Raw genomic sequence first — 8,398 nt, forward strand, 5'->3', positions numbered from 1 at the left:
CACTGCATTTAGCCAGTTTATTTTTCACAGAGATGCTCTGGAAGCTGACTGGGGGATGGAGTGATGTCACCATCAACTGTAGCCTCCGAGGACCAAGTGCCACATGACTGGCACCATCCTGAGAGGCATGGGTTTCTCCTACATTCTCAAAAGGATGAGTGATAACATCACTTTCTCCAGTTTGAAGCTGAGGGAACCAAGGCACAGGGAGGTTTAAACACTCTCCCAAGAGGAGTGAGAAACTGGACCTGGAGGACACGGACGTGGATGAAAGGGACCACAGGGGTGAGGGTGGGGTGCGTTTCTCAGAAGTGGAGGCCACGGTGAGGGACTGGGGGACGACCACAGAATCCCGTGGCCCTGCCCGAGGCCCTTCCCGCTGGCTGTTCCCTCTCCTGCGGGGGCCTTCCCAGGGCCACCTGACACTGTCACCGTCATTCGACCACTTCCTGACGGCCTGCTGCGCACGGAGCACCGGGCTAGGTCCCGGCCACATGTGGAGACACGTGCATGCAGGCGAAAACGAACCTCGGGAGGGGGAGTGGTGGGCGCTGGAGGTCCAAAGGTGGGTGGGTGTGAGCTGGACGGGACACCCACCTGAGAAGCCTGCTCTGTGAGGCTTCCCTGACGCCAGCTTCTAAGCCAGGCTGTTCCTTCCCAGCACTTGTCAACGTGGAATTACTGATCTATTTATATGCGGCCCCTCTCCCCACTAGGACACAAGCTTCATAAGGATCCCGCTGGATGTGAGCTCCTAGCGAAGCCTCCAAGCACAGCAATCAGTAGAGGAGGGAGGGAGGGAGGGAAGAAGATCCAGGGTCACCAGGTATTGAAATTTCAGGACCAACTCACACATACGCTGTGTTAAAACCCACGTGGACCCAGCAGCTCCAAACCGGCCCAGTTGGAGGTGGAGGGTCATGGACTCAGAGCCACCCCACTTCTTTGCAAACAGGGGTGCACTCGTGTGGCCCGAGGAGGCCTAACCCTTGTCCAAAGAGGGGGGCCCTCCAGGCTCAGGCAGGAGGGCTCGGGAAGGGCTCCCTGCTCAGGGGAAGGAGACGGATGCTTTCTCCCTTCCCCGCCCCGGAGCAAGCTCTCCCTGCTGCCCGGAGCTCCCTTAGTTCGTCGTTCCTGACTGCGAGCGACCTGCGGGGGGATGGATTTGTGGTCCCCATCTCTGCGCTCAGTACATGTCTGATGAATGAACGAAATAATGTAATTAAGAATTTGAAGGTGGGGTGGGGAGAGTCTTTTCCATCCTTAGGCCTCATCCCCAAGCACCCAGAAGGCCACATTTGCATACAAATAATTGATATTCTAATTACAAATCATTGGTATTGATTTATTAAGCAGATCCCCAAAGGATCTCTAGAAGATAATTAGATTCCAAGCTCCTTAGGGGTTAGGAAGGCATATTTACCTCCCTGTCCCCCACCCCCCACCCCCCGGCGGTGTGAGGAGGGGCGCTACGTGATGCGTGTTTGATGAGACAGGGTAAGCCTGCTCTCCTTGTGGGGAGAGCTGATAGCAGCCCCATAGATCATTTCCAGCTTGTCGGGGGGTGTTCAGGGGACAGGGGACACCTCCATTTGTGCGTTTGCAACTTTGTGTGTGTGTGTGTGTGTGTGTGTGTGTGTAATTTGCAAACCTCGTTTTTCCCCAAGCCCGAGTGATTTTCCACCGTGTGAGCCGCCTTCCCTCACGGAGGGGGGCACACCACCCGAGCGTGGGGACCGAGGGACAAAAGACACGCAGACCCCTCGTCCAGGCCCAGCCAGAGACAAAGCCAAGCAAGACAGAGCCTCCAGTGGCCCCGCCACGGGGTGGCAGGGGGCTGGAGGTGTTGGACCCTCCAGGTCATCTCTATGGGCCTCTTTCCCAGGCCACCCCAAATAGAGGACATTAGTACATTAAAAAAAAAAAAAAAAAGCCACCAGTGAAGGAAGCCATCAATAGAAAACGGCAGCTTTTACTGATTTGATTAAAAACTCTCCTTGCTCTGCGAATGCAGCTTCGAGTCCCCCCACGTCCGCTGTCTTTCTGACCCACTGGCCACCCCCAGGGCCCTGTGAGAACAGACGTCTTGCTGCAGCCCCAGACACCAGGCTCAGAAAAGGAGGAGTCCCCTGAGACACGACCCCCCAGAACTCGGTGGCAGAGCCCGCCCAGCAGGGCCCGGGAGGGCCCAGGGTTGGAGGGAGGGAGGGGTTGGCAGGAGAGAGCACTGGTGTGAGGGAGGGAGGGACAGGTGTTGCGGTGGACGTGTTTCAAGGTTTGCTTTCTCCACTTCCATGTTCCTGTGTCCTGCTCCCAGGAATGCTTAGGGCCACAGATTTGCAAGTGACTGTCACGACTTTGCATTTCTGTCTGGGCGCGGGGAAACAAAAACAAGTGATCACACTGTGTAAAGCAAATGCAGCGTTCTCAGGAAATCCAGACAGCTGCAGCAGACCCCATCATCTCACGCTGGGAAAGGCCTTGCTGACCCATCTGGGTGGTGGAGGCTGCTGCCTGGGCCACAGACCAGTTTAGCAGCTCTGAGATGTACTAGGTGTGCGACCCCCCCTGCCCCCGGCAGGTTCCTAAGCTGTGGGCAATGCCCCGGGACACAGCTGCAGCGGACTGAGGGGGCGTCATTGCTCACCGCAGTGCAGAGGAGGTAGCTCAGAATACCCGGAGGGAGCGAGTTGAGGGAGTGTTTCACTCTGGATTAGATGCAAGGGAGGGCAGACCAGAGGCAGCTTACAGCTGTAACCAACTGGTAAAGCAGTAGCCTACCCCATCACTCAGATTAGCTGGGAGAGGTCAGTTTGGGGGGTTTGGACAACGTCCTTGTTTTGTCTGGGCTCAGAAGGATGACGAGGGGTCTTGCTATTGTCTCGACCCACCCTGGTCACGGAGTGGCCCTGTGGGATGCTGGGGCCCTGTGGAATTCCGTTCAACAGGAGAGAGGACATCAGGACCAGCTGTGAGTGCCAGGCCAGCTCCCGGCTGCCAGGAGCTGCTTTTCGTTCCCTGCCCACACCTCATCTGTAACGTGGGGAATAATCAAAGTTTCCCTCTCTAAGGTTTGGGGAGGATGCAATGAATGAATGCAAGTAAAGTTCTTAGTGCCCTGTGCCTGGCACATAGTAATTCCTCAATAAAATATTAGCTATGACCACGAGGGTGGCATTGCAGACAGCTCTCCCGGTCTCTTGTGTTGTGTCTGGGAGGCTTGTATGCTGTGTGGGCTTGGGAGCTGTTCTGTTCCTGGAGATTTTACTTATTGCAGGGTGAGTTTTTTGGCACATTGTGAAGGAAATGAGTTCATCGCATAGGTAAATCCCTCTCACCCCAAATACGGCATACCCAGGAAACAGGGCATTAAAAACTGGCCCTTCATCATCAGTTTGTAACTTGGTGAAGGCATCCCCCATCCCCCCACCTTTTGTTCAATAAAAGCAAACGATTCTTCATTCGTAGCAATTAGAAAAAGGGGCATGTAGTAGATACCTGCAGTTATTTCCTCCCATGGGAAAGGTATCACAAAGAACCAGCTTTATCTCTCAGAAGATTAATTCCCTCGTGAGGTCCTAACGTATTTTTGTTGTGATAACGCATGGTGTGTGACAGGGGTCGTAAAACCCTGTCGTGATCTTTCATCTATTTATTTCTCCGTGTCTGAGACGTAGGTCTTTGCGGTGGCAGGAGTGTTTTAACATTTGACGATACAAGTGATAAATGATGATGGATCAGCCTCTGAAAGCTGGTACCTGGGAGGGGAAGGGGTGGCATTTGTCTCGCCACGGCTGGGCACAGGCACTCTGCCCCTTCAGCTCTTCTTGTCCATCCCCTACCACCCCACCCCAAGCCTCAGAGTTCTCCGGTGCAAACCCTTCTCATCCTGTGCTATTCTGCTGCTGCGGCTGCAAGACATCTTTTGTCTTTTTCTCATGGTACTTTGCAATTTAAGTCATTGCCTTTGCTTCATTCTGTGTTTGTACTCTCAGGCATGTGTGGGTGTATTTTTATTCAAACTACAGCATTATGAAAAACAAAGACAAACTCTTATATTTTTTAGCTTGTAATACAGAAACAAGAGAGAAGTCCCCAAAGGAACCCTGGTGGAGAAAAGCAGGTACTCAATGTGTGTGGTTTTGTAACAGGCTGTAGGATGCTAGGGCTAACAATGGAATTTGTATGTTTATTATTGGTGCGATTAATAATATTGATTTATAGAGCTTGACGGCTTGCCATCATTAGCTATTCACAGTAGCCCCATGAAGTCGGCATCATTATCATTTAGCAAATAAAATCACACGTTGACTTGCAGAGGAGGTAGCCAAAGTTTAAGTAGTCACTGAGCCGGCAAAATACTAAATGTCTTCTGGTTGGCCTTAGAGCCCCCTTCGAAAAGTGAGCCTGGAGTCATTCAGTTTAGAGAAGAGCCCAAGTAAATGTAATTTTACCAGATCTCTTCAAGATTACTGGATCCCTTAAGCCTGTACATCATTTTAATCCAGCTAATGCCAAGGAGCCTTTCCAGGTTGGTCTTCCACTCGAGGTGGCTGAGGTTTTTTTTTTTGGGGTGGTGGTGGTGGTGGTGATTTGTTTCACACAATAATCATCTCCATATTTGTACCACAAGAGGCTGTCCTTTCGGCACCACCAGGTTCTTAACAGCCCATTTATAAAAACTGCCGCTTATCTACCATGTTCCCGTCTCCTATTACATTCAGAAGGAGATGCGTTTGGGGAGAAGTAATTTAAAACCAGGGAAAGAAAACCCACGGAGATCCTACTTCTCTAACATGAGGTTATCACATTGGACATAAAAAGCATAAAGATAAAATTTTAAACATTCGAGCAAAACATTCTTAGTGGGATCTTTTACGATTTGATGGCCCCGTGTATTCATAACCGGTGATTCAGACCTCATATCACCCTGGTGGTAAAGATCTCCTATGTCATTGCTGTAGCATCTGTTTTTTTCCTTGTTTTTTTCACTTTTTTCAAAAACTATGATGTGTTCCATTTATAAGCAAAGAAGATGTGACCTGACCCCATCGCTGGAGCAGCCGATTGAAATTCTAATGTTGATGATAGTATACCATGGGTATGGCCTCTGTGCCCTAATACTGTGCATTTAACCTCACACTTACATTCACAAGCCTACAATTTTCTTCTTAAAAGTGACCTTTCTCTAATGGAGTGGCGCCTTGGTAGCGTTCCCATCATGTTTTCCATATATTTTATTTAACAGAGGCCTGAAGGTGATAATATTCTACACTGTGTATTAATAAAGAGAATTCTGACCCTCTTGTCCTGTTTCCCGCCCCTTTAAACAGTGATACCTGTGGTTATATAAATCAGCTTTATGAACACATCTTAAAAGGTGATCTCTGCGTTCTTACATTGTTTCCTGCAAGGTGCTGAAAGGTTACGCCGAAAATAAAAAATCTAAGTGACCAGAGGTCTGATTAAAATCATCACTAATACAGTGATTCATTTTGACAAGGTGTTAGCTGTGAAGTCTTTTCTTCCTTTCTTCTCCCTTACAATCTCCAGCAGTCTCTCAGAAAGGGTATAAAGAGAACTGATAATTTAATACTCTTGGTAAATCCTAGAAGGCTGACGATGCTTGACTTCCCAACCAACACTGACATTTTCAGTGGAGAATCATGTTTTTGGCTAGTGTTATTATAAGCCAAACAACTGGAAAATTTTAAAGGCTTTGCATTTTATTTTTATAATATGCCATCTTTTTTTTTTTTTTTTTTTTTTTTTTTTTTTCAGTACGTGGGCCTCTCACTGCTGTGGCCTCTCCCGTTGCGGAGCACAGGCTCCGGACGTGCAGGCTCAGCGGCCATGGCTCATGGGACCAGCCGCTCCGCGGCATGTGGGATCTTCCGGGACCGAGGCACGAACCTGTGTCCCCTGCATCGGCAGGCGGACTCTCAACCGCTGCACCACCAGGGAAGCCCATAATATGCCATCTTAATGGAAATCTAGTTCTTAAGTTCTAAAGGGGAAAAAAAATCTGCAATAAACATTAAGGTTGCTTAGAAACCTGGGTCCATACTTTAGTTCTTATATGCTGTAAGGCAAAAGCCAGTTGCTTGTGGAAAAATAAAGCCCAGTTGTTTTGTGTCTGCATTTAAAACATCCCTGTTTGTTTCGGGTGTGTGCTAATTTGTTTCTTCCCTTTTGACAGTCTTCTCTTTTTCTTGGCATCTATAAATGAGACTGGCTTCTGTAATGGTACTATTTTGACAGGTGACAGTCAGTCTAATATTCTTTTTCTTAACATATATTTATTTATACTCTCCCCACCACCCTTTCTTCTAGGTGGATTTAGGGCAGCTTGAAAAGATATCAGGATAAATGTGGACTGTAAACTTCTAAACACTTGCCCCAATCCGGCTCTAAGCTTTTTACTAACCAAATTGAAGGAGTGTGTGTGTGTGTTTTATTTTATTTTTTTACAATTTATTTTAATTTATTTATTTTTGACTGCATTGGGTCTTCGTTGCTGCACACGGGCTTTGTCTAGTTGCAGCGAGTGGGGGCTACTCTTTGTTGCGGTGCATGGGCTTCTCATTGCCGTGGCTTCTCTTGTTGTGGAGCACGGGCTCCAGCCGCGCGGGCTTCAGTAGTTGCGGCACATGGGCTCCGTAGTTGTGGCTCGCAGACTCTAGAGCGCAGGCTCAGTAGTTGTGGCACACGGGCTTAGTAGCTTCACGGCATGTGTGGATCTTCCCGGACCAGGGCTCGAACCCGTGTCCCCTGCATTGGCAGGCAGATTCTTAACCACTGCGCCATCAGGTAAGTCCCTGTGTGTTTTAAAAAGGAAAAATAAGACCAATGCAAATTCAGTGTACGTATTGAGCCAGTTTTCATGAAGAATCTGAAGAGTGAATTAGGGTGCAGGAGTTCATGACTTTTCAAAAAGAATACTTATTTATTTATTTATTTGGTTGTGTCGGGTCTTAGTTGCGGCAGGCGGGCTCCTTAGTTGTGGCATGCGAACTCTTAGTTGTGGCATGCATGTGGGATCTAGCTCCTTGGCCCCCTGCATTGGGAGCATGGAATCTTTACCACTGCACCACCAGGGAAGTCCCCATGATTTTTTTTTTTTAATAAAAAATCCACACCTAACACGCAGTAAAAAAGGTTTAAAACTACAGAAGTACAGATAAAGCAGAAAGTGAAAAAAAGTTAACAGCTCTGTAAGCAAGCCTCTCTCCTCAGGGAGGAGATTTTGCAAGCATGCGCACATATAAATGCGTGTATGTGCATAATTTGTTTTATACAAATAGACGCGTACTCTACACACACCCTGATCTTCTTTCTCACTCAACAATATATCGGGCACACCTTTCCATGTTAATTTGTATGTGACAGTTTTGTTTCCTTTATGCTCCTTTTCCAGAAGTTATAAGCAAGGCTGCAAAGACTATTCTTTGTGTGAATCCTTCTACAGTACCTTCAGGCGGTGACGCCTTTAGATGGGGACCAAGGGAGGGGTCCCCCCCACAGAGGGCTTGGTGTGCTTCCCTCTCACCAACAGGCCAAAGAGGAGTTCACTGGTTTGGATGTGCATTAGTGTAGTTTATCCTCTTTAACCTGTTAATTTGCTATGTGTATTTTCTTTCTTGTGAGTTGTCTTTTCATGTAATGGGTCCTTTTATTTCCTTTTTTGAGGGTGGTTCTTTCTGTTTTCTGGACACTCTTAGCAGACTTAGATAGTAATCCATTCCATCATATATGCGGCAAACATTCCCCCCCCCCCCGCAACGTTTTGGTTCACCTTTCAACTTCATCTATGGCCTTTTCTGGTCTATCTTCTCCAGTAGCCAGATAAAGGACCTGGGAGTTGACGCTGGGTTTGGGGGTCCCCGCCATACCTCGCATCATCCTCCTCCATCTCCCCACACACGCAGCTCTAGCTGTGGGTGTATGTACTGTAACACTGGGGGATATGGACTAAAAAACACACTGAATAGGAAAATGCAAATTCCGCCGTGTGATACCACGACACCCTGCAAGAATGGCTAAAATGGAGAAGAATATATCACGTGTTGGCAAGGACGCTGCACAACTGCAATTCTTATACGCTGTGGGTGGGAGTTCTAGTGATATGCCACGTTAGGAAAACTGCACCTACTGAAGCAAAAATGAATAAACCAATCTACAAATATAGCTCTCTCCCATGACTCAGTAACTCCACTCCCTGGTATATATCCAGCAGAAATCTGTATACGGGCACCAAAGACACGTGTAAGAATGTTTGTTGTGGTACATTCGTAATGGCAAAAATCTGGAGACAACCCAACGCTTATCAATGCAGAATGGATAAACAGTAGTTTATTCACACAGTCGAATACGACAGAGCAGTGAGAATGAATGTGAA

The sequence above is a fragment of the Neophocaena asiaeorientalis genome, unplaced genomic scaffold (genome assembly GCF_003031525.2).
Source record: "Neophocaena asiaeorientalis asiaeorientalis breed wild unplaced genomic scaffold, Neophocaena_asiaeorientalis_V1.1 scaffold606, whole genome shotgun sequence".
Taxonomy (NCBI): domain Eukaryota; kingdom Metazoa; phylum Chordata; class Mammalia; order Artiodactyla; family Phocoenidae; genus Neophocaena; species Neophocaena asiaeorientalis.